The sequence below is a fragment of the Leptonychotes weddellii genome, chromosome 9 (assembly GCF_054177405.1).
Source record: "Leptonychotes weddellii isolate Sample4059 chromosome 9, ASM5417740v2, whole genome shotgun sequence".
NCBI classification, from domain to species: Eukaryota; Metazoa; Chordata; class Mammalia; order Carnivora; family Phocidae; genus Leptonychotes; species Leptonychotes weddellii.
The window spans coordinates 108755824-108781885 of NC_138377.1; the positions used below are offsets into that span (position 1 = coordinate 108755824).

The window sequence follows — 26062 nt, forward strand, 5'->3', positions numbered from 1 at the left end:
CGTGCACAACACCCAGTGCTCCATGCAGAACGTGCCCTCCTCAACACCCACCACCAGACCAACCCATCCTCCCACCCCCCTCCCCTCTAGAACCCTCAGTTTGTTTTTCAGAGTCCATCTTCTCTCATGGTTCGTCCACCCCTCCGATTTCCCCCGCTTCATTCCTCCCCTCCCGCTACCTTCTTCTTCTTTTTTTTTTTTTCTTAACATATCTTGCATTATTTGTCTCAGAGGTACAGATCTGAGATTCAACAGTCCTGCACAATTCACATTCAATATGCCATTTGTTGAAAGCCAGGCATATTCTGTTGGAAAACATGAACTGAGGTCATAAGCCTTTCGTGTGAGGGTTTATGTAAATCTCATCAGGGGTTGGGCTGTACGTCATGTCTCCTGTAGCTGTGGGTGCTGGAGGCGTCAGAATCCTCCTTGGTTTTGCCTCCCCACCCTCGGCTTTGGCCTTCCCTTGGCACTGCTGGGCAGAGAATCCGCAGCTCTTTGAGCTGTCACCCACTGGTGTCCTACTGGAGCCTTGTGGTGTGGTAGAGAGGTGTGGGGGAGGGGAAGCATTCTGTAATCCTGGGATGAAATTTCCATCTTTAGGTGGGCCTGGGCTCCTGGGCTGGGACCTTCCCCGGGGTTTCCTCTCACTTCGCTCTTCCGACCCCCTCAGGTGAGACAGGGAGGCCAGAGGGGCTGCCGTGGGTGGGCCGCCCTTCCCAGGTGGCTCTGAGACAAGGTTTTGGCTAAGTCTCTCCCCTTGGACAGCAGACTTTGTTATGGAGAAGGTTCTGGGTGTGTTTCTCCATGTTTACTCCCTCCTCCCTGTGCCAGAGCCAAGAGGTGTTTCTTGGTCCTTCAGATTTCAGGGGGCAGTCTGCAAACTCCATTCACTGATGGGTCCAGGAAAAGTCACTGGTGTTCCGTTTGTCCAGGTCTTTCTGTTTGTAAGGATGTGGGTGACAACTTCCAAGCTCTGCACATGTTGGAGTGGAAACCCAGCCCTTCCCCGGCTTCCATTTTCCTCATGACTCTTGTCACCACCTGGAATTACATACTTTATTTGATAGTTCACTCATTGTTTTGCCTGTCTTCCTCATGAGAACATAAAGCCCAGAAGACTGGAACTTTGTCAGTCTGTTCCCCCTCATCCCCACACCTGGAAGAGCGGCTCTTTCCAATAGCTCTCATGGTGGCGCTGGGAGCGGGCTCCCTGGGCCACAAGATTGGCCCTGCCCACACAGAAGCTGGTGGCTTTTCTCTGGTCACTTCTAAATGGCCGGCTGTTTTGCCCTCTTGCGGTGGGTGAATCTTGCACCCCACCCTTTCCCCTACATTCCCAATACTTTGTTTTGGGGATTGCAATCGTGGGCCCTCTGCACATCAAGAGAAACAAAATTACCCCCGTGCTCCATGTCTCGCTGAGGATCCGGCCGCCAGCGTCAGTTCTCACGAGCAGATTTTTAAACCATCACCATCTGTTCTGCTCTTCATGACGAATGTAAGAAATATTGTTTTCCTGATTCCATCGGGGCAGGGGAAAATACGGATTCCTAAAGACCACAGTTCTTGTAGAGGAAGTGTGGATCTGCCACCCACTCACTAACGATACGGTTGTTCCTGCCCCCAGTTGAGGCATTCCAAGTAAAGTTAGTTTACTGAAAGGATCATATTGGCCACTGACTTCTGTATGAAAGGAAGTTAGGAGAAGGGTGGACGTAGGGAAGTTGGTGCTGTCAAAGAACAAAAATCCAGCTGAGTGCATTAGGAAATCTAATTGTCTTCATGAAATGATTCTTGAATCAGGCAGCATGCGTCCCATCTAGCAAGTAGAGGGGAGCTCTGAGGAGTTGTACAAAATTCAAGGTTTTTATAGGAAGGGGGGCAGGGCAAGGAAGTTATTAGCAAAAGAAAAGAAAGGATTATCTCCGGCCTGGTCACCTTCCCTTAAGAGGAAGAGTAGGGGTTCATGCAGTATGATCTTATTTTCTTTTGGGGGATGGAGAGGGCCCTGTGACAGGTGACCTCACTGATGCTGATCAGAACATTCTTCACGGACTGGGTAAGACTCCCATTTCTGGGGGAGGTAGAAACTGCAGTTGGGTTAGATATTAAGCCCCTGTTTGGTGACTTGGCCTGAGTGATGTCATATTAGGCCTGTGGTTTTCTTTTTTAACAATGCAGAGGCCCAAAGGCTGTGTCCCTCCACCTCTCTGGGACCTCAGTGCCCTGGGATACAGGGTGGAGATGGACTGGCAGTGAAACATTGTGGCCCCTGCTGCTGTCGGGGAAGTTTCCACAAGAAAGCCAAGTCTGGGGACTGTTTTCTGCCCTCAGAAGCTTGTGAGGTTGGCCCAGGCTGGTGGCAAGCTGGTAGGGCCAACCACAATGCTGTGGCGCTGGGTGGGCCACATCTGTGCCCGTGGCAGACCTGGGCATCCCGCCCCACGTAGGGACGGGGGCAACATTTTCTGCGGTTTTATAGGGGTTTGGGCCGAACACTTCAAAGTGCAGATGCGTACAGCCCATGTGGAGTTTTGCAGCTGGAGGATACCAGGGGAATTTTATTGGAGAAGGGTATGTCAAGTCTCCTACCCAGAGTGTGGTAATGCTGGTGTCCACCTGAGACATCAGAACCTGACGCCACTGTACCCACTGCATTGAATCACCTGCATTGTGTAAGAAACGAGTGAGACATAGCTTTATTTTTACCGCCACTGTCCCTCCGAACCTGCGCTGTTCAACATTCAGGGAAGTCCTAGAGCTTTCTGTTTTTTCTAAGGCAATAAGATGTTCCTCTGGTCACTTTCAGTCCCAGGAATCTCATTTCAATCATCAAACGAGGAATCAGTGAATCTCTGGAGCTTTGTCCACGGGGCTGGAGCCTGACTGTCCTCGGAAGCTAGCAGCGGAAGGAGGGCTGTGTGTGTGTGTCCTCTGCTCTCTTCTCTTGCCTCTGTCCCTGCTAGGCAGGGTTGGGCCCCGGGAGATGGAGTATCTGGGCAGTCTGACCTTAAAGGGGCTGTTTGGCATGTTCGGGGCCCAGCAGATGTTGAGCTCTGGACTGTCCTCTTGAGGGGCACTTGTGTGGGTTTCTCCGAGATGCTCCTGCTGGAAACTTGTAACTCACACCCACAAAGCCTCATTGGGCTGGTGCCTGTGACTGCTGCAATTGTCCCTTGCATTCGTGCCCCCCACCCCCGCCCCGACTCCTTGGGCAGTCCTCCTGGGCTGGCCGTGCCCCCCACCCATGAGCAGTTGGCTGCTCTTCCCAGGGCACCTCCTCTTCCTCCCTTGGCGGGGGACAATTCTGGCCATGGCCTCCTGCCTGTAGATTTTCATAAGACCTTTGTGCCAGCCCCCCAGATGCTGGGGACGCAGGGCCGTCATCCCAGGACCCCTGCTCCAGAGGTAGACAGAGCCGCCTGCCCCTCCTGACAAGGCACAACCCTCCAATAAAAGCTCCCCCCGCCCCACTACCCCACCTTTCTCCCGGTCTCCTGTGGGCCAGAACATTGGGAAAACTGGCTTGGGGATGTGATATGAGGGGGCATCTGTCAATGGTGGATGTGGCCATGCTTGCCACCTCTGCCGGTGCTCCCAAGGCTGGTGGCCTCCCAGGACAGACAGCCCCAAGTTGGTCACTCTGGAACTCCTGGACTTTCGAAGGGGGGGCGGCAAATGGGAGGTGACAATGAGGACAGAGAATTAAAGGGCACTGTGAGTCAGAGGGAGTCTCCTGCCTCCACCCAGGAAAGCAGGATGGACGAGGGGTGATCGTGTGTCCTTGTCCCCTGCCCACTGACACCTGGTGCTGCAGCCTTGGGTTCAAGCCATTGCCACACTTTCAACAGGATGGTGCTGCTCCTTTAGTAGGCGGCTGGAGAAACACTCTCATTTTGCAGAGCTGAAAGAATGTTTCTAGAGCTTATGCAGGGGGTCCACCTGTTTTAGGAGCGGCTTGACTCTATGAGGGTTCCAGAGGGGTTGTTTCCAGGAGTTGGGCGGCGTCGAAGGGTTAATTGGGATGTTGTTGTCTGCATTTGGCTTGGAGATGGGAAAGCTTTATGTTTATTCAAATAACAGTTAATTTAAAATTACAATTTTAGTCTTAATTGTATGTATTTGGGGATCCCATTTAAGTCTCTGGAAATAATTGCAGAGTAATATTTTGGGAAGTTATATTAAAATGCACAGATGTTCGAGGAAAGAAAGGTCCCGGTGGGTGAGCCTCAGCCCCAATGGAGAGGATGCCCCGGACAGCTTCCGCAGCAGGCGGAGAGGTGACTCCCTACCCCATCCTCGGTCTGGCTCTGGGCAAGGCTGCTGGTGAAGCCCCTTTAAACACAGCATCAGCCAAATCCAGCCCTCCTCCTCCAATTCGGTGCTGTCAGGTTCCAGGAAGGAGAGACCCAGTCAGTCAGCGTCTCTGCTTCTGGGGAGGCGTCTGTGGGAAGGGAGGGGAGCAACCAAGGCGGGGAGAGCAGGAGGGATAAAAGGGTGGGGCAGATCCTTAAAACTCTGAGGCCCTGTGCTTGCTGGCCACGGGGTAGGCATGAGAGGGAGCTGCTCCCGTGACCAGAGCGCTGGGGGGCTGCTGACCAAGGGGGAGTGTCCCAAGGGGCCTTTGCGGCTGCCCCGTGGGCCTCTCCCCTCTGTCCTTATTGCCTTCCAGCTGTCGGTCCTGGGGCGGTCCCTGAATGCCCCCTATCCTCCTGCCATCCTACAGAGCATCCGGGCAGGGGCCCATCAGGGAGAAGTGAGCCCCTCAGCACACTCTGCAGGCAGGACCTGCTGGGTACTTCCTGCGTCTCCGTGCCCCGGAGGCCTCTCCTGTGAGGGCTTTGGGCTTGACTCACAATGACACTGGCAAAGACTTGTTTGTGGCACTTGCTGGCACAGAGGATTTTACTCCGCGCATGAATAAACCATACCCCCGAGATCCCGTAAACATAAACTGGACGGGTTTCTGCGGCCCCTCAGGAACTTCTCGGCCCCAGGCTGGGCTGGGCTGGGCCACGGCACGGAGGTGTCGTCCAGTGTGTGGAGCCCCATGAGCCTCGCCGGGCGTGGGGATGAGCCGTGACCACATTTGGGCAGGAGGCTGCCCTTCTTGCGGGGCTGGGCGTGGGGAGACCCTGCCTCCCTGCCTCCGGCTGGCCGCTGTAAGAGCAGGAAGCCCCCTCGGTGGCAGAGAGCGGGCCTGTGAGGTGAGACCGGCAGGTGCGCTTACCGATCTTACCGTTGGAAGCCAAGTCTGTGAGCCCACAGCTTACTGGTCTGCAGTCAGGGCCGGTGGTGGGGTCTGACAGGCTGCAGGGTCAGCCCCTGGAGCCGCGTTCTCCAGTACACCCTGTCCTCTGTGCCGTGTGCCAGTTCGGCTCTGTGTGGAAGGGGGAATAGGGACAGACACAGTTCCTGCCCCCCACGGAGCCCACAGTCTGGGGTATATGATGCTGGGGCCCAACCAGGGGCGGCCCGTGGTGGGCTGGAGCCAAGGGCACAGCGGAAGTTTCCAGGAAGATGTGATTATTTGCTGAGGCTGACAGGAGAACACTGGTCCAGGAGGAGGAGAGATGGGGGTGGCTTCCAGGCAGAGAGAGCTGCCCACGTGCCGGAACAAGGCGGAGAGTGCAGGGCTGTTGATGACTGGTCTGTAAATTCGAGGAGAGACAATTCTGGATCAGAGAGACTCGGGCAGAGGTGAGTGGAACAGGCAGCTGGTCAGACCCCTGCAGCCCCAGAAACAGAGTTAAGGAGCTCGGACCGTGCCCTAGGGCAGTGGGACCATTGCAGGCTTTTGAGCAGGGGTGGGGGGAGACTGGACGGAGCTTGCCCTTTGTGATTCTGAATATGGGAATGGATGTGGCGGTGGCAGATGCCCCTAGGGGCTGTGCTCACCTTTCCACAGGGGAGGACCAGGGATCAGTAATTGGCTCTGATCGTGCAAAACAGGTGCCTGCCTGCTGTGTAGACCTTGTTCACGAGGGCTGGCAGCTAAAATGCTAGTCTTTCTGAGATAACAAAGAGGCAGAGTGAAGGCTGACCAGTGACCGGTGAAGTCCCCGGGGCCCAGGTGGGCGTGGTTTCTCTGGCGCCTGTGTGGGCTCTGCCTTGGCCGTGGGCTTCTTTATTGCTGGGGCTGCTGGTGGCTCAGGGCTGTCACTTGTCAACCTCAATGCTCTATCCTCAGAGGCATCCCCAGAGCCATGGATGATAATCGTTGTAGAAGGACTACCCGTGGTGTACCTGGTAGCTTGGCTGCCCAGGGCTGTCGGCTTAGAGGTTAACTGTCAGAGAGGCCAGAAAAAGGAAAAACAATGTTAAAGCAAAGTGCACTGACCTGCTCTATGAAATAGTAGCTTTATCCTGTAACATCAGTTAGGACTAAGTTTGGCTGCGTAAAGCATAAAAGGCAACGTAATAGTATCTTTAACAAGAAAGAAGTTAATGTTTCTCTCGCTTAAAAGAAGCGCGTAGGTGGGTAGCTTCATGGGGGGGAGGGTGGCTGGCCATGATGGACTCTTACCTCTTTTGGCTCTACTGTCTTCACACATGGCTTTCCCTGCAAAGCATCTTATGGTCCAAGGTGGTTGCAGGAGCTCCAGCCATCAGGTTTGCATTCCAAGCAGCAGAAGGAGGAAAGGTGAGCAAAAGGGGCCTGCCCCCAAGCTGAGTAAACTGCCTTTTAAGGATCTTTCCTGGGAGTCCCTGTTGCGTTTCTTTATCTTTTTGGCCAGACACTAGTTACATGGCCCCAACTAGCTAAATGGGAGGCTTGCAGTTCAGCTTAAAATCCAAGTTTTGTTGCCATGGAAGAGAGTGGAAATGGTTGTTGGGGAGGCAGGCAGTCCCCTCAGTCCCAGCCCCTTCCAGAAGCCTCTGCCTTATGGAATGTTCTGCTCCAAAGCCAGGCAGCCTGTTTGCTTGCCTTCTTTCTGCCTTGCCTTTCTCTGCCTCCTCTTGTATTGGCTGGTGCCCACCATGCGCTAGGCACTGGGAGTCAAAGATGAATATGACAGAGAGGAATCATGGGCCTCATGGGCTCAGCTTTGGCCTGCCCTGCTGCCTGGGTACTGCTCTGATTGGTTCTGTGCAGTCCTGTGGGAATGGGGAGTTGGAACCTGCAGCGCAGGGTCCAAGTAAGTGGCTTTTAAATGATCCCTGGGGGATTCTAGGGCCAGCAGAGCTGAGGGCCAGAGCATCAGCCCCTCTGGGCACAGGCAGAGGCCATCCAGGGGGTTAGTGCCAGAGGGGGGCAGTGGGGGCAGTGGCCAGTGGGGGCTGAAGTTCAAGGTTGCCATGTAGATCCTAGTCGGGTGGAGCTCCGGCTGGAGGATTGGAGTAGACGTGGAGGAGTCAGCGGGGCCTTTTCCTCAGCTCTGGAGTCTGTCTGGCTCAGGATAGATGGAGACTCTGCCCTAGGGGCAGCCTGCACAGCGAGACTCAGCTGGTCTCACCGAGCGCGCTTGTTCCTGGTGAGGGACCCCTACGTACCCAAGAGAAGAGGGTTGTTGATTTCTGTTTCGCCTAGCGTTGGGCTGTGTGAGTTCACGTTCGTTAACCATTTGTCATTGCTGCAGGGCCCATCGCCCTTAACCGGGGTATGGGACTAGGCGGAACTGCTGTTCCCAAACCTGAACGTGAAACAGACAGTGTGCATTTCGATGAGTTTTTGAGGTCTTCATTTTGTCTTGTTGCCTGCTGATTTGATTCCTTGTAGAGGAATGAAGGTTTTTGGCCTGCTGGAAATTTTTTCCTCTGGAGATGTGTTTCAGTCTGGTTGAAAATAGATAGAGAATTTGGTTTTGCAGTGATCCTGGCGTCTCCAATAGCTGCAGGGGTGGGTCTGTCAGAGGTGTTGGGAGCCTCCTGGTGTATGCGATGTTTGATCATTTTGCATTTGCTCCTCCAGCTTTGCTCTCTGGCTCTCTTTCTGCCAGCCCTCTTACACATTTTAATTTTTGCGGAGGGCGTTTTGAGTAGAAGCTGTTGGGCTCTCAGTCTTCTGTCTGCTGCCCTGTGACCTTCCAAACCAACCCTCCTGGGAGTTGTGGGCCCCCTGCCCACCCCAGGATGCAAACCATTGGCAGGAAAAGCATCCTTGCAGAGCTGCGAGTGGAGTGCCCTGGCCCAGAGCATGTGTGGGTATGGTGAGTGGCCAGCTCCGTGCAGGAGGCCCGCTTATCCCCCAGGAGTCGCTGACAGCTCCAGCTGAAAGATGATAATGCCCATGCATTAGGCACCAGCTGGGTGCCTGATTTCTCCATGTTCCTCTGCATGGCTCAGCTCCCCCCACAGAGGAGAGAGGGGGCTCAGAGAGTGGGTTGGAAATGGCCGGAGTTCACAGGGCCCTTGGGTGGGACTCCTGGGCTCTCCCACAGGGCTGTGCCACCCAGGGACGGACAGATGGTCCCTGAAGAAAGCAAAAGGGAAGCAGAGGGGCCTGGACAGGGTGCAAGTTGGGAGATCTAGTGAAGATGGGTGAGAGCAGATGTGCGGGGGGAAGACAGGAGCCCTGAGAGAGCAGAGAGAGGACAAAGGGGCCAGAGGCAGAGATGGGCCCTGACTCATCCTTTTGGTGACTGTGGCGCCCCCTGGGAGCACCATGCCTCTTTGAGCCTCAGTTTCCCCTCCTTCCAGTCTGTGAAATGAGCACAATGGAAATCTGTTGATGCAGAAAGAGAAAGCAGTTGACAAACAGCAGAGCACTGTCCAGATCTTCCTGGCTCTACGACTCCACGAGCGTGTACCCCTATTCTTGCAAAAGACCCAGGCCTGCCTTGTCCTAGGGCGGACAATGTCCTTCCAGCAGGGGTAGCAGAGGCGTTGCCGCAGTGAGGGGACATGGGGTTGGCCTGGGATGCAGGGCATTTCCTGTCTCCTTCCCCATCTGCGTGGGCTTGGGGGTGTCTAAGGGTGTGTGGGGAAGGTCATGTTTTGGTGCCCCCTCCTCTACGAGAGAGCAACCCCTCCTGGCGATTTTGCCGTGGCTGAATTCACACATCACTGAATGTGTTTGGAGTGTGGCCGTGGTCACAGTTGTCAGGGTCAGATGGAGAGTGGCTGCTCTGGGAGGGCATGGCCCAGAGGTCGGAGGCCGGCGGGAGAAGGGGCCTCCGGGGGCTGCTCACTGTCTGTCCCCGCTTCCCCCAGGGGGCAGTTTGAAATACCCCTTTTGCCCCTTCCTACAGCACACACAGCCGACTGCTGTTGTTTCTCGTACTTTCTCAGATCTTTTATTGGGAACTTACCCATACATGTATTTCTTGTCTTTGGTTCTGTGCTTTATAAAAGGTGCTTTAGATGTTGTTTTCTGTGGTTTTTTTCCATTTTCTTTCTTCTAAGGAGCTGTGTTAGGTGTCCTCTGAGAAGGAGATGCCAAGGCAGGATTAAGTATGTGTGGATTTTATTGGGGGATGTGCCTGTGGGAGCCTGGGTGGGCAGGGGGAGCCATCAGAAATGAAGGAGAGGTGGGCGGGTGGAAGCTTCCAGGCGTCAGTCCAAGGAAGGCAGAGCTACCTGGATACTCTTTGCACCGAAAGTGCTGATGTGGGAGTCCTGTGCCTCCCAGGGCGGGGTCTGCATTAGTGTCCCCACTGTGCTCAGCCCCTCGGAGGAGACACTGCTGTGGCATCTCAAGGAGCCAGTCACTGAGACACTGAGGATTTTGACGGATAGCCGTTTTGCTTCGCAGTCGGTTTTACAAGTACACCCTGTGGGCGGCACTGTGGTGCAGTGGTTAGGAGCGGGGGCTCTGAAGCCACACGGCCAGGTTCGAATCCTGACGGTGCGCCCCCTGCTGGCTGCACCACCACCCCGCGGGCGGCGAGTTACGTGGCTGTGCCGTGCCTCAGTTTCTTCATCTGTAGAATAGACGTGGAGCAGGGACCGATCACACAGCGCTGCAGTGAGGTGAGTTCCGGAGCGGGGCCCAGGCAGCTGGCATCCCGGGGAGCTCAGGAGTCGTTCGTCCGATGCTTTGGTGGTAACGCCTTTTGGCCTTCCCTGTGAGGATTCACGGGGGAGAGCACGTGTAAGTGGTATTGCGTGTGGTGGTGCCCGGTGCAGTTTCTTGCCGGCCACCCCAGCCCTGAAGTCAGTCGAGGATTTCCCCACCGGCTTTGTCTCTCTCCCTCCTGCACCCGGTCAGACCCCGTGACACGTGTGGCCCCTGCTCCAATAAGTGACCCGTGAGGTGACCTCACCCCCAAGACCGGAGTGATCTTCCGTTGAACAGACCCGCATGTGCAGACCAGAAGGACAGGTCCAGGTGGGCGGCCGCTCTCCCTTCCCGCCGGACTTTCCTTGCGAGGAGAGCGGGAACGCCAGGCTCGGGTCCCCCTCGGCCCAGCCTTCAGCATCCGTGGAGCCGTCGTGGGGCAGCCCCCGAGTGACCTCGCTGCCATCTGGGGCTTCCGTCGGAGCATCTCGGCGCTGTTTTCAACCGTCTAATTTGTAAATGCTGTGACTCACCCAAAATTACAGAGCCGAGCTAATATGGAATCAAGAATTTATAGATTTCCTTTTCCCTCATGCAGTTCCTTGAGTTTGGGGAAATTTCAGTTCAGAACGAGAGGGTCCTCTAACCAAGGCCTCAGGCATGTTTGAGGCCTTGCCGATTTCTTGCTGGTCGGGTAGGTGACCTCTCGGGGCCTTACACTGAAGACCTGTCTTCTGCCCCTGTGCCTCAGGTTCCGGGCCCCGCGGCCCCTCCAGCTCCTAGGTGGAGGGGGTCCTAGTGCCACGGTGGTGGGAGCGGTGGACGAGCCTTCTGGAGCTTACTTGCCGCGGTCTGGTCCAGTGACCTCGGGGGGCTGGAAATGTGGGGGCCGCACAGACTATTTGATGAGCAGCCCCTGTTTGTGCACAGCACCTTCGGACTTCCAGAGAGTACTGGTCTTGCAAACCCTCACGATGAGACCTTCTTGGCACAGGTGGTCTCGTTTGATGGGTGAGGAAGCAGAGGCTCAGCGTGGGGCTTTCAGTGCCACCTTGGGAGGTGAGAGCTCAGAGCTGCAAACATCCCAAGAGCATCCATCTGGACAGAGGTTAGCTTGTCACTTGGCTCTCCTGTGAGACCGTCTCCGACCTGAGTCTGAGCCGGGGGCTCCTCTGCGGGGCGCTCGGTTCCTGCCCTGCCTCCTTCACCCCCACCATGGGTGGTGGTGACACCTTGAGCTCCCCGCACCCCTCACTTCCCATTCTAGACCCAAACACTCACGGGCTCTTTATGGGTCCCAGACAGCCCCCTTCTGCCAACCTCAGACGGCTGCTTGGGGGGTCTGGGGTGGCCCCTCATGGTACCCTGCCGGCCCCAATGCATGCTCCCTCGGCTCCCTCCATCTGCAACCAGGGCTCCCCCTCCCCACAATCTCCACTGCTTCAACGGGACATCCATACCAGCCTCCTATCCCAGCCCTTCCATGCTTCCCGCTCAGACCTACTCTTCACCCTGGAGCCAAGCGATTTTTTCAAGAAGCACAGCTGACCACTGCTTTCAGGATCAAGTGCAAACCCTTTGTCACCCTCCTCCTTCTAGACTTCAGCCCCTGCAGAACGTTTCCTCCGGTCCTCGAATTTCCCTGCAGGCCCTTGCCGGAGCTGTGCCTTCTGCCTGGGATGCTTCCCCATGTCCTCATCGCTGGTCTTTCTCCTGCATGCGGTGTCTACTTCCCTTATTCCCGGGAGGCCTTGCCAGCATTGAGGATTTGGGGGTGCGATATGAAAATTTTACTTGGCAAAATAAAGGGGCAAGTGAAGTTTTCAGTGTGTTTATGGACGCCGGTGGCTAGAAATCTTAAAGTAATGATCTGTACTCATTGATTTCTGTTGTGTTGCTTTCCCAAGAAGATTGATGGAGGCAGAGAGTGTGCTCAAGAGGGTGGCCCTTTATTTACAGGCCATCTTAAATAGAGTCGTGATAAAGAGAAGGATTCTAGGTCTACGGTGTGAGAGGTGTGAGAGGTTTTCACCTAACAAGGCTGTTGGGCTGTTGTGGCCACACTTGGTGCGATTTGTTGAAGCAGGTGGATAATGAGCTTATCACTGTGATGCAAATGAAGAGACGCAGTTCACACTCTCCCTGCCCGTGTTTCTGCCTCATGAGCTTTGCGTGTTTAAAAAAAGCCACTGAGGATCTTGGTTTTGTTGCAGATAGGATTCCAATTGGAAGGGAGTATGCTGGTCCCCCAGAGACGTCTACACCCTAGCTCGGGGAGCCTGTCCGTCTGTTACTTTACATGGCAAGAGGGACTTCGCAGATGGGACTAAGTCACAGGAATGGAGACGGAGAGATATCCTGGGTTATCCAGGGGGGCCTGACACAATCATGGGGTCCTTATAAGAGAGGCTGGGAGAGTCAGAGGAGAGGTGATGGGATGATGGGATGGTGGAAGCAGGGATTGGGGTGATGGGCTTTGGAGATGGAAGAAGGGGCTATAAGCCAAGGAACGTAGACAGCTTCTAGAAGCTGGAAAAGGCAAGGGAACAGATTCTCCCGTAGAGCTTCCAGCAGGAACCAGCCCAGTCGACACCTGGGCTTCAACCTTGTGAGACCCTTGTGAGACCGTAGATTTGTGTTGTTTTAAGTCACCAATTTTGCGATACTTTGTTACAGCAGACGTAGGAAACTGAGAGAGACCCACTGGCCGAGCTTTAAAGGGGCATCAGGGTTGGCCAGTTGTCCTGTCCAGTGGGCTCTCATTTTGCTTAAGTCCTGGCAACATTGTCCTGCTTTTTATAAGTGACCAGAGCTTATTTGGGGCACCAAATCTTCTTTGCCCTGCCTGGGTATACTCGTACCTTTTGGGAGGTGAATGTTCTGCCTGCTTCTCTTCTGGAATGACCCACGCTGGGCCATTCGTGGGAAACAGCTGGTGAAACGAAAGGCAGCTCCCTGGGGGGATGATGAGCGGGGACCCGCGGGAGGTCCCTCAGAGCCAGCACCTGAGCTCTGCTTACCTCTGGGTGTTTGAGGCTTGTGTATCGGCTGCATGCCGGCCACATCTGACTGTCCATCCTCATGGGCATGGCCAGGTGTGCGTGCAGGTGGGCAAGGAGAATCGAGCTGTTCTTGAGGGACATCGCCTTCTCCCTGCTTATTCCGGAGCCAGGGCTATCAGGACGTGGTCCTCACTCTCCTGTCCTGACCTGCCACCAGCACCGGGTCCCTTGAGCTGCCTCTCAGCCTCGGGGATGCGGTGGCTGCCCTCAGCCTGGGCTCTGCAGGCTTCTTCGTTTCTTCTGACCAGCTCCACGACCGTGGCTGGGGAGTGAAGGGCCTGGTAGCCTGGCCCCTGCCATCGAGGATGGAAAGGCTTGGCTGCATGGCTGCTGTGGGACCAGACCTCCTGGCCCCGTGTCATCATCAAACGAGCCTTAAAACCAGAGCTGCTTTAGCCTCAAACACGCACCTCCAGAGATTAAGAAAGCTCGGTGGTGAATATTGCTCAGAGCTAATGATGGATTTATTATTCAGTAACTGGGATTATACTCTAGTCTGTTTATGGGTTTTTCCTCTAAATTGCTAATGTTTGAAGTGGAAACGTTCGATGCTGATTAATGCTTCTGCTTCAAGATTTCCTTTCAGGCAACTTATTTATAAATAACGTAGCTTTTCAAGGAACACCCACAAGTTTCAAGGATAATTAGCATGATGAGATGCACGGCCAAAGTGGGGTGCTGGAGGGCCCCGTTCTCCATGTGGGGGTATGGAAATCTGGGTCTTGCGCCGTTGGGAGAAGGGGCGTTTGCATGTGTGGATTCATTTGATTTTCAGAACAGCCCCCCATGCAGGAGTAGTTTGTACAGAGGAGCCTAAGGCTTGCAGAGTTCAGAATTTTTGGGGGGATGCCACTCGAAAGAGGGGACACTGGCACTTGGGCCGAGGCCGACAGCCCTTCCAGTGTGGACGTCTCATTTCTTTGCCATCGTGGCTACTTCTCCTTCCTCCCATCTCCCCAGCATCCCTGTTCCCTTTGACCCGTGGGGATTCTGAGTAGTTTTTATTTTTTTTAATTTTTTTTTTAAAGATTTTATTTATTTATTCATGAGAGACAGAGAGAGAGAGGTAGAGGGAGAAGCAGGCTCCCAAGGAGCAGGGAGCCCAATGCGGGGCTCGATCCCAGGACCCTGGGATCATGACCTGAGCCGAAGGCAGACGCTTAACCATCTGAGCCACCCAGGCGCCTGATTCTGAGTAGTTTTGAAAAAAGCATTAACATTCTTGGACCCTGAGATTGAAAACAAGTCCTCTCTCGCTCTCTTTTTCTTTTCGACAAGTTTTGGTGTTACTTTCGAGCTTCCTGCCCGGTGTACCTTCAGAATTGGGCAGATGAGGGAAAACCGTCTGTCAGAGAGCAGGGGGGTCCCCGGTTTTGTCCTTCCAGGCTCCTGACTGCCCGCAACCCTGCTTGAATCTGTTTACCAGCAGCCGCTTCCGCCGATGCCTGTGCCCAGTGAGAGTGAATCACCATTTCCCTTTTCTCATTTCTGTCCTGTGTCCCTGTGTCGTGGTCCTACTGCACCTGTTCTCTTATTAGAGGTAGGATGTCGTAACGGCTCATACAAGCTGTAGCCTGTGATCTGGGTTCTCGGGGGCTCACGGCACATCTGAGGATGTTCACTTCAAACCGGCAGAGGATGGGATGACGGGGGAATGACCCAAGTTACGGGGAGAGTCTCGAGTCCCCTCTGTGTTGTGCAGAACCAGGCACGCAGCAGGTGCTTAGTAAATACTGCGGAGGGTGCGGCTGGGTGGCCGTGAGGTTGGCATGGGCCGGGGCAGATAAGGTCCCAGGCTGCGGAGAGCAGTTGTCACCTGGGGGTAGCCAGCAAGTCCACTTTTAAACGCTGGGGCCCAAAGGCTCTGCCTGCGAAATGGCACTTGATTTGGCTTTCGTCCGTCTTGTGTGTTGGGTTTCTTGTTCAGTGAGGAGAACAGAGGGGGAAGGGAGGAGGGGGAGTGGAGACTGAGCAGCGTGCAGGGTGGTGAGGCCGCGTACAGACTGCCGGGTCCGGGACCCCTCGGTGGAGCTGCCACACCCACAAAGTAGTGTGGGCATGGGGGGTGCGTGCCTGTGTGTGCACGAGTGTGCGCCCGGCACAGAGGAAAGAGAAAGGAACGCTTGCAAGGAGTAGAGCTTCTCGAAGACAAGCATTCGGTGGAGGCAGCCAGTCAGAGCTGGGGCAGCTTCCGGAATAGAAGCCCCCTGAGTTTCCACAGCAGTCTTGGGGGGGCTTTGCCCGGTTTGTGGAAAGGTGTGTGTGTGACCCAGCAGTCCGGCTGGGTGGCGCAGGAGAGGTGTCTGCCCTCGGTGAGGAGGCACACCTTTCCCGCTGCTTTTTGTTATTGTTTAATAAGCTTTGACTTTTGGAACAGTTTTCGTTTTATAGAAAAGTTGCACAGATAGTATAGAGTGTACCCAAGTACCCCTTGCCCCACTTCCCTTCTTCTTATTACTATTACAGATTTATTTATTTACTTGTTTGTTTTTAAGTAGGCTCCATGCCCACCTGGGGCTTGAACTCACAACCCTGAGATCAAGAGTTGTAGTTCTACCGACTGAGCCAGCCAGCGCCCCACAGCTTCCCTTCTTGTTCGCATCTTGCATCAATGCGATACATTTGGCACATCTAAGGAACCCACACTGGTCCATCACTACTAACTACACTCCACAGTTTATTCTGATTTCCTTAGTTTTTACCTAATGTCCTCTTTTTTTTTTTTTTAAAGATTTTTTAATTTATATACTTGAGAGAAAGTGAGCGAGAGAGAGAGAAGGAGCAAGGGGAGGGCCAGAGGGAGAGGGAGAAGCAGACTCTCCGCTGAGCAGGGAGCCCAACGTGGGGCTTGATCCCACGACCCTGGGATCATGACCTGAGCCGAAGGCAGATGCTTAACCGACTGAGCCACCCAGGTGCCCTGCTGAACTCCTCTTTGTATTCCAGGATCCCATGCAGGATACCACATTATATTTAGTGATTGTGTTTCCTTAGCCTCCTCCGGTCTGTGGCCGTTTTTGGACAGTTTTGAGAAGTACCGGTCTGGTGTTCTGTAGAATGTCACAATTTGGGTTTATCTGATGTTTTTCTCATGCTTAGACTGCATAACGGGTTTTTGGAAGGAAGACCACAGAGGTCAGGTTCCCAACAAATCATCTCAGAGGTGCATCTATCAACATGATTTATCACCATTGACCTTGGTTGACCTTGCTCACCAGGCTGAGGTGGTCTTTGCTGAGTTTCTCTGCTGTAAGGTCACCCCACCCCCTTTCCGAATTCCTCTTGGGAAGGAAGCCACCATGCACAGTCCACATTTAGGAATCGGGGAGTTAGGAGAATGTCTACGTAAGTTATTTGGAATTTTTGTGTCGGAGAGTTGTCTGTTCTCCCCGATTGATTTATTTAAACATTTCTTTATATCAATATGGACTCACGGGTATTTACATTACAGTCCTACACTATTCTGCTGCTCGGATTATTCCAGCTTTGACCAGTGGTGGCTTTTTCAGGTTGGCTCCTGTCTCCCTGACATGTCCCTATCCTTTCATTTTATGAGTTCTTCCTTCCTGCCTCAACACGATGCTCCAGGCTCATCTTGCATTTTCTGTGCCCTGACCCTAGAATCAGCTGTTTCTCCAAGGGTCCCTGGTTCCTTTTGTTAGTTCCTTTTATGGGAGAATGTTATTAGAAACCAAGGTCTGAGTGTTGAGAGGGCTTGTTTCTACTGAGGTGCCATTGCTTCGAGCTCCTCTTATTGCACAGAGGTAGGAAATAGAGTGTGTATACTAACCTGTGTACAGCTACGTGTCTCCCCTTGCTTTTTGAATGCATTGCCAAGCCCTGGACCCGGCGTCCCGATCACCTATGAGAGCCATCCTTACATATCCCAGAGTGGAAAGGAAACGCCTAGACACGTGGCTGAATAGAGCAGGAACAAAAGGTCTACAAAAGATACAGAGAATAGTAAGAGGAACATCTGGGCACTTTCCACCCAGTGTAAGAAATAAGATATGTGCAGTTTAAGCTGCTGTGAATGCCCCTCCCCAATCACCCCCCCGGGAAACCTACAAAAGCAAAGCTGCTGTTTAGTATTTTGGGGCACATTTTTATATTTTTACTCTGTATGTATGCCTAAATGATATATCTTATTGTTATGTATGTTGTCAAACTCCATAAAGATGTTATTTTACTGTGTTCCTGCAACTTGAATTTTCATTAACTGAGAACTTTTATACATATTTTTCTTCTCAGCAGTCCTGAGAAACACAAGAGTAAGTGTCTCCATGGTTCTGACAGAGAAATAGAACTTACGGCAATGATACGATTTTTTTTTTGCCAACTTCAAGCAGCTAATAAAAATGGGCTAAAATTTTTATCTTCAGAGACCAAAAGTCTGTGCTCTTTGTGCTACGGAACTGTTGAAGCTCATCAGGGAAGGGAAGACGAAACTGGTCTCTATGGTCACTTGGTGACTGGACGACCGAACATCTCCCTTTACCTGGAATCCCAACCTCCCTCTGGGTTTTGCAGGCTCCAGAATTTTTGATGAAATGAGGACTCGTATGGTTGGTTCAGACCCCCACCCCCTCATCACATACTTCCCTGCCAGCATCTGTGCCCGTCTCCTTCGCGTTCCTCCTGAGACTGGAAATAATGTATCCGGCTCAAAGCCACCCCCTCTTTATGTTCACGCCAGATGCCGCCCCTGGAACTTCTCTCTGCCCCCCAGCACCGTTCCCTGCTCTCTCTTGGATCCTTCTCTGCACATTCACACATGCCGCTTCTCTCTCCCATCTGAGAAAAGAGAAAAAAATTCTCTCGCTCCCACTTCCTCCTCCCGCTACTGTCCTATTTTTCTGCTTTGTTTTGCTGTAGAACTTCTGGAAAGAGTTGTCTCTGCTGGGTTTCTGCAGTTCCTCCTCTCCCATTCTCTGTTAAACCCAGTTGGGTCAGACGTTTGCCCCTTCTGCCAATACTTTTACCAACCCTACCAAAACTGTGCCCATCCAGGTCACTAAGCACCTCCCAAGTCGCCACGTCCAGCGATTACTTCTCCGTCCTTCTCTTACTTGTCCTGTCACAGCACCTGTCCTCTCTCTTCCCCAGGAAATGCTTCTCTCCTTGCCTTTCAGGGTGCCCCGTGCCTGGGATTCTTCTCACTTCACTCGGTCTCCTTACTGACCTCTGAGGGTTGGGGTATCCCTGGGACCCACCCATAGATCTCTTTCCTGCTTGATCCATACTCATACCCTTCTTGGTCTCATCCAGTCTTGTCACATTAAATCCATCCATATGCTGAAGAATTCCAAATTTGTATCTTAGCTCCAACTTTTCTCCTGAGTGCCAGACTCGTATACCCAGGCCCACGCAGCGCTTCTCCCTGGAGGTCTAACGGACATCCCAGCAGAACAGGCGCCATCTGTCCCCCATCATCCCTCCCAACACTTTCCCATCTCAGCAAATGGCACCTCCATCCTTCCAGATGCTTGGACCACAGACTCTGAGTCGACCTTGACTCCCATGTTCCTTGCAAGTACTACATCTTAAGCTGTTCCAGAATTCCATCCCCAGGCACCACCTGCACTGCCCCAGTCATCTCCCGGCTGGATTGTGGCACTAGCCTCTAGTTTTTTCTTTCTGCCCTGACCACACAGCTTTCTGGCCAGGTCCGTCTCTACACTGCAGCTTTGAAACTGAAATCAGGGTGATGGCTTTAAAACTTAAATCAGGTCATGACACTCCTCAATCCAGAACCCTCCAAATGCCCTGTCTCACTCAGAGTGAAAGCTGATGGCCCCCCTCAGCTGTTTCCTCTTGACTTATTTACTAAAACTTTTCCCTGCAAAAACCTAGCTGATTAACTTAATCACCTTCTTCACATGCTAGGTCAAACATTTTCTTCTCTGTGAGGCCTCTGCAGACCACCCTGTTTAGTGCTGGTCGCCCCCTCACCAGGCGTGAGCACCTTCCATGTTAGCTCTGTAACTTCTTGGTTATTGTCTGCACCCCCTCCAGAGCAGGAGTCTGGAAGCTCAGGGGCTTGGCTGGCCTCATTTCGCCCCGGGTCCCCAGGCCTGACACACGATGTAAGAGGTAGTTGCCAGCAGGCTGCTTCAGTGACAGTCTACACTCAAGAGCAAGGGCCTGCTTCAGCCTTACGATCTGGGCCCCTCCCTTGCCTCACCCTAGTCCTGACCCTACCTGCAGCAAAGTCAGGCAACTTCGTGCCCCGTCTGCCCCAGCGTCCTCAAAACCCCAGAACCAACCTTTCTTGGCTGCTTGGCCTCTGTGAGTGTCCATCCAGGGAGGGTCCCTCACCCTGGCCACCAGGGTGGCATCCGTGTGGACACTGACTGGTGGGCTTGGTTTCCTCCAGAGAGGACCAGGCCAGAGGCACAACCACTCCACTCTCCATGCTTGTCATCCACGGGGTGACTCAGTCCCTGGGCCTTCCCAGCAATACTTCTCTGTATTTGTTGCACTGAATAGCACTAGAATTGTAGGTCTTTTTCAGATATTTTAATTTTATTTTACTTTTAAGAATTTTATTTATTTGAGAGAGAGCGAATGAGAGAGAGGGAGCACACGAGCAGGGGGAGGGGCAGAGGGAGAGGGAGAAGCGGACTCCCCACTCAGCGGGGAGCCCGACATGGGGCTTGATCCCAGGACCCTGGGATCATGACCTGAGCCAAAGCAGACACTTAACTGACTGAGCCATCCAGGCGCCCCCAGACATTTTTATTTTAAATCAAATTCATTAAAATACACTTTATTTCACCATCTAGGACATCTGTACATTATAGATCTCAAAGAGAAGTTTCAGAAACAATTTTTTACACTCATTAGAGGTGATGTATTCTGTCTAGTATTCTACTTTGTTTTGAAAATCCCCAGCAGTCTGTAAGCCGAGGCTATTTCCACCATGCTCATCATCTTACAGACGACATATCTCAGCCCTAAAGAGCTACGGGTCTAGCAAAGTTCACATCCTTTAATTTGCCAAAGAGCCAAGACTAGAACCCCAGCCTCAGATTCCCACCCTGTGGCTTTTTTAGGCTCTTATAATTAATTTTAATGATTGTGCCATTGTGGCTTATTTAAATTACTCCAGGAGGAACATCAGCTCTATTAAAGAAATTTTATTGTAGCTGCCCACCTGCTCTATTCAGGGAAATGGCATCTATTGTGGGATTTCTTCTGGGTAGTTAAGAGAGTCTAAGAAGCTGGTTTTATAGTCATTGATTTAACTATAGATAACAATGAAGTTAAACAATAAAGTTGGTTTCATCTACAGGAACATATGAGTGATTTGAATTAGAAAGGGTATTCACCAAAAACACTGCTCAGGCGCCTGGGGAGGCATGCCAGCCCTTGCAGAACTCTGGACAGCTCCCACATGGTGTCCCTGGGTGCGGCTGTGATGTTGGGTAGGGGTCACAGTACCATTCCACTAGGTGTCCTTGGGTGTAGGTGTTGATGTTGACTTTTGGCTGTTTTTGGCTATTAGACCCAGCCAGGAGCTTTGAGAAATACAGTCTTGGGCTCCACCCCAGCTCTGTTGACTCAGAGTCTACGTGTCTTAATTCAAGATACTTGGACTCGATCCAGTGGGTCATGGGAGCCACTGTTTCAAATTTCTATAAATTGTAGTACAACTTAGTCCCCTTGAGCTGCTCTAACAAAATATCATAGATTGAGTGACTTATGAAAAACAAACATTTATTTCTTATGCTTGTGGAGGTTAGGAATCAGGATCATGGTGCCAGCCGACTTGGTGTTTAGTGAGGGCTTCCTGGTTCATAGACGGTGCCTTCTTGCTGTGTTGTCACATGGTGGAAGGGTGAGGGAGCTTTCTGGGGGCTCTTTTCTAAGGACCCAAATCCCATTCATGAGAGCTCCACCCTCATGACCTAATCACCTCTCAGAAGTTCCCCACTTCCTAATACCATCGTATTGGGGATTAGATTTTTCAAACATATGAAGTTTGGGGGACACAAACCTTCAGGCCATATCATATGGTCCAATATATGAAACATAAAATGTACCATTTCAGCCACTTTCAAGTATATAGTGAGTTCAGCAGCATTAATCACATTCACATTGTTGTGTTATCATCCCCACCATCCAGCTCCAGAACTCTTTTCCTTTGCAAAACTGGAACTCTGTGCCCATTACGAAAGAATTCCCCATTCCCTGCCTTCCCCAGCCCCTGGCAGCCACTACTGTGCGCTTTGTCCCTATGAATTTCACTATTTTAGGTACTTCATTTAAGTGGAATCACACAATTATCTTTCTGTGATTTAATTTGGTATGACGTCCTCCAGGCTCATCCATGTTATAGCATGTGTCAGAATTTCCTTCCTTTTTAAGGCTGCATAATATGCCATTTTATGAATACACCACATTTTGTTTATCAATTCAACTGTCAGTGGACACTTGGGTTGCTTTGCCCTTTTGGCTATTGTGAATAATGCTACAGTGAACAGGAGTGTACAAATATCTCTTCAGGGTCCTGCTTTTAATTCTTTTGGGTAAATACTCAGAAGAGGAGTTCCTTTTAATTTCTTGAGGAATTTCTATATGGTTTGCCATCGGTTTTACCATTTTACATTTCCAAAATGCACAAGGGTTCCAACTTCTCCACATCCTTGCCAACACTTACTGTTTTCTGTTTTTTTGTTTCTTGGTTTTTGATGGTAGCCATTCTAGTAGGAGTGAAGTGATATCTCAGTGTGGCTTTGATTGCATTTTCCTGATGATCAGTGATGTGGAGCGTCCTCTTACATGTGGGAGCACTGTGGGGACTTTGAGCAGTTCTGTGGTGGGGAGGTGTGGAGTGCAGGTGATACTGCCCCCCTTTGCACCCACACATCAAGCTTCCTACAAGCTGCTTTGGTGGCTTCTGTGGGAACATGGTGTGTCCAGGATGCTGTCCCCAAGCCAGGAGGGAGCATTGTTTATGTATTTTATTATTTTTAAAAATTTATTTATTTGAGAGAGAGAGAGCATGCGAGTGGATGGGGAGGGGCACAGGGAGAGGGAGAGAGAGAATCTCAAGCAGACTCCACATTGAGCATGGAGCCTGACATGGGGCTCGATCTCGCCACCCTGAGACCACAACCTGAGCTGAAACCGAGAGTCAGACACCTAACGGACTGTGCCATCCAGGCGCCCTGGGAGGATTGTTTATTTTGACAGGTGGTCTGTACCAAACCCACTACGTTTGCTGCAGGACTGTGTTCTCACTATTACTGGGATGAAGGCAGAGGGGCTGAGGCAGGCGGCAGAGCATTTGAAGGCCATGTCTGTGGCTGTGGGTGCCTTTGTGGGAGTGGTGGGCTTTAGTGCCCCATACCGTCTGGTATTTTCACTGCTCCTCCTCCTGGGTGCATGGGAGGATTGTGCTTCTCCACTTCCTCAGAGTCAGAGATGACCATGTGACTTGCTTCGGCCAAGGAAATTGGAGCAGAAGTGATGGGCAGGTAGTTGCTTTAAGAGACTTTCCATGCTCTCTCTTCCTCAGTCACATCAGTCCTAGAAGCTTATGTTGAGAAAGCCTTGCCATAACGTGGTCTCTGCCCTGGAGCGGAAACCAGACCCACAGTAGAGGTTGATTGAGCCAGATAGAAGCCATTACTAAGCTTCAGCACTGTGATTTAGGAGCTCTTTGTTACAGCAGCACAGCCTAGCCTGTCCTGACTAATTGAGGAGGAACCTGCAAAGTGTTTTACATGCAAAAGTAGGTTAAGATGAAAATGTAGCCTTTGGGGTAACTCCATATGCTTCTTAGTACCCCGAGGTAATGAACCCCTCAGATGTAGCAGAGGTTTTGAGACCGCTAATGGGCCACAGTTTCCTGTAGGTAAGTCTCTTGCTGAAGAGTTCTTTACCGGACATTAATGGTTTCATTTTGTCAGCAGCACACAGCTCTGGCTCCCAGGTGGGGCTGGGAGCTGCTGGGAGCTCACTTGGGAGCAGCTCCACCTGTGTTAATGACTTCTGTGTTTTCTGGTGCTTAGCAAATCCAGAGCCAATTTCGATTTTAGGAGACAACCCCAAACTCTGTGGACCTCATTATACTTCCAAAGCAGGAGGGTCATTCTTTTTAGTAATTATTCCCACCTGTTTTTAAAGTGGGAATGCCTTTTTAATACCAAAACATTTCCCAGTCCTCTCCTACTTGGCCACAGTCATGTTTTTAGTACCATTTTGGTCATTCAGTAACAATTCATTGAATGAATCTTTTTAAGTTTAACTTTCCATTATAGAACTTTTCAAATAGCCACAAAAGCAGAGAGAATTATATCATCAGTTCCTGTTATGTGATGAATTGTGTCCCCTCTCCCCCCTCCCAAATTCATATGTTGAAGTCCTATCCCGCACTACCTCAGAATGTGACTGTATTGGGAGACAGGGTCTTTAAAGAGGTATGTATGTCACTATGAGGTTATTAGAATGGGCCCCAATCCAATCTGACAGGTGTCCTTATAAGAAGAGGAGATAAAGACACAGACACTCACAGAAGGAAGATGGTAACAAGACACAGGGAGAAGGTGGCCATCCACAAGCTGAGGAGAGAGGCCTCAGAAGAGACAAGCCTTGCTGACACCTTGATCTGAAACTTCCAGCCTCCGGATTTGTGAGAAAATAAATTTCTGTTGTCTAAGCCACCCAGACTTGCAATGGCAGCCTTAGCAGACTACTACAGTCCCCATGCAACATTCTCCAGCTTCAGCATTTTCAATAAATTATCTTCCTGGGTTGCCTCTGCTGTGTCCGGAGCGTGGGGCATACAGCCCAGAGTCGGAGATAGCGTCTACTCTTGTGAAGCTTACCGCCTATAGGAACTGGAAAAATTCACGAGGAAAAGCTGTAACTAAGAGCACTTAGAATTTTCATAACTACACAACATCTGTATACCTCAGAAACCACTGCCAGAACAGAGTACAGCCAGTCTTCCAGCAGCGCTGAGGATGCAGATGAATTCTCGGAGCCTTTCAACAGTTGTGCATTCGTGGGGTCAACATTTAGGGACCAAGGCTTCAGATATTAGATGGGTTTATGGTGTAAATTGAATGCAAATGGAGGAAGTATGGTCCAAGCAGCTTTGCCCCGTCAAGCCAAACCTGTCATAGGCCACTTCTGGGAGGAAGCTGGCCCTAAGAGAAGCCAAGATGCAAACACCATTCTTATACAATAAATGAGAGGATGAGGAGTCACATTGAGAAGTGATTCACTGCTTACAGATGGATTCATCCAGCATTCCTTTAAATACCAAATCCCCTTGTTACATTTAAAAATACCCAAGTTCACTCAAAAACATTATGCTGAGTGAAAGATGCCAGACACAAAAGTCTACGTATTGCACAGTTCCATTTATACGATGCTTCTAGAAGAGGCCTAATTATAGGGAAAGAAGATTGGTGGTTGCCTAGGCCTGGGGATGTAGGTGGGATTGGCTGCAGTCAGACATGGGGGTGGTGGGAACATTCTAAAACTTCATTGTGATAGTTGTGCAACTGAATACATCCACTAAAATCATTACCGCTTATAATAGGTGAATTGTGTAGTATACAAATTATACGTCCATGAAGCTGTAAAAAAATAACAGTTCAGCTCTGTGGAAAATCAAGGGAGTCTTCTCGGAGGAAGTAGGCTCTGAGCTGGATGTGAAGTACTGAGTGTCTTTAAGTGAGGAAGGATGGCTGGAGGGGATTCCAGATGGAGGAGCACCATCCCGCGGGAGATGACAAGCCAGTGATTGGGGTGGAATGGAGGAGAAGCTTGTTGCAGGTGAGAACATCAGGGAATTGAAGGGATACTCAGATATCTCAACTCTGGTTGCACATTCCAGCCACATTCCAGCCACCTGGAAAGCACAGTCGCCTGGGCCCCATTCCTGGGGGATTTGGATCTAATTGGTCTGGGATAGATCTTAGACATTAGTTTTTTTTTTTTTTTTCCAGATGTTAGTATTTAAAAAATATTTTTTGAATAAAATAATATTCTGATTATATCATTTCTTTTTCACATATTAGCCGGAATGATTTTGTAGACACCTCTCTCTCACCTCTGCACTTACCCAAGGAGACAATTCATAGAGAAAAGGCAGGGTGAACACATGATTCTTTCACTTCATTTACCAGTTTCAAAGATGATGAATGTGTTTCCCATAATCTTCCAAAGGTGATAAATTAGTGTTTTAAAACTATCATTATGAACTCATGGACTTGAACATATTTGTAGGTTTCAAACCATTGCACTCATTAATCCTTATTGAAATTCAAATTGTTCTATCTTTAACCAACGGAGCATCTTCAACTTGGCCCTTGAGACCTTTTGATACAATCCCAGTCATTCTTGATAGCTTCCTCGCCTTTTTTTTTTTTTTTTAATGGAGTAGTTTTATTTTTACATCCTCTCCCACCAGCTTCTTAGGTATGCATTCCTTGAATGTTCTTTTAGTGGTTGTCCTAGAGATTATGACATGCAGCCTTACTTCTAGACTGTAGTGATTACAGAGCCTTCTTTTAATCAGTACTTTACTTCCTGGACAATACAAAGACTTTTCATACAGACATCAGTATTTTTTGAGAGCTGTGCAGATCTCTGTGGCATCCAGGGTTGAATGGGTGGGATGTTAGATGGGCATTAGGTGTATTGAGGAAGTCGACAGCATGTAGGGGTAGAGAAGTCGACAGCATGTAGGGGTAGAGAAGAAGATAGGACTGAAAATCTTCGATGAATAAGTACCAGTATGAATTTCCTAATTGGTTATCAGGTTCATATATTAAGAAATGTTTTTCTAACAAATTGAGGGTTGCTGGAGTGGGGGGTGGGGTGGGAGGGATGGGGTGGCTGGGTGATAGACACTGGGGAGGGTATGCGCTCTGGTAAGCGCTGTGAATTGTGCAAGACTGTTGAATCACAGATCTGTACCCTGAAACAAATAATGCAATATATGTTAAGAAAAAAAAAAAAGAAGAAGGTAGCAGGAGGGGAAGAATGCAGGGGGGGAAATCGGAGGGGTAGACGAACCATGAGAGACGATGGACTC

The 26062-nt window shown here is 51.0% G+C and overlaps 1 protein-coding gene across 4 annotated transcripts in view; it reads left to right on the forward strand.

Moving 5' to 3' along the window:
- Window positions 1-26062, forward strand: part of APBA2 (amyloid beta precursor protein binding family A member 2) — a 223033-nt gene that overhangs the window by 52679 nt on the left and 144292 nt on the right. Inside the window, exon 1 of one of the 4 annotated variants that reach the window (XM_081831514.1) lies at window positions 5685-5703. The exons of the other annotated variants lie outside the window; for them this stretch is intronic. The gene's annotated coding sequence lies outside the window, so the exon portion shown is untranslated. Of the gene's footprint in view, window positions 1-5684; window positions 5704-26062 lie in introns of those variants that run through there. 4 annotated transcript variants of the gene reach the window in all.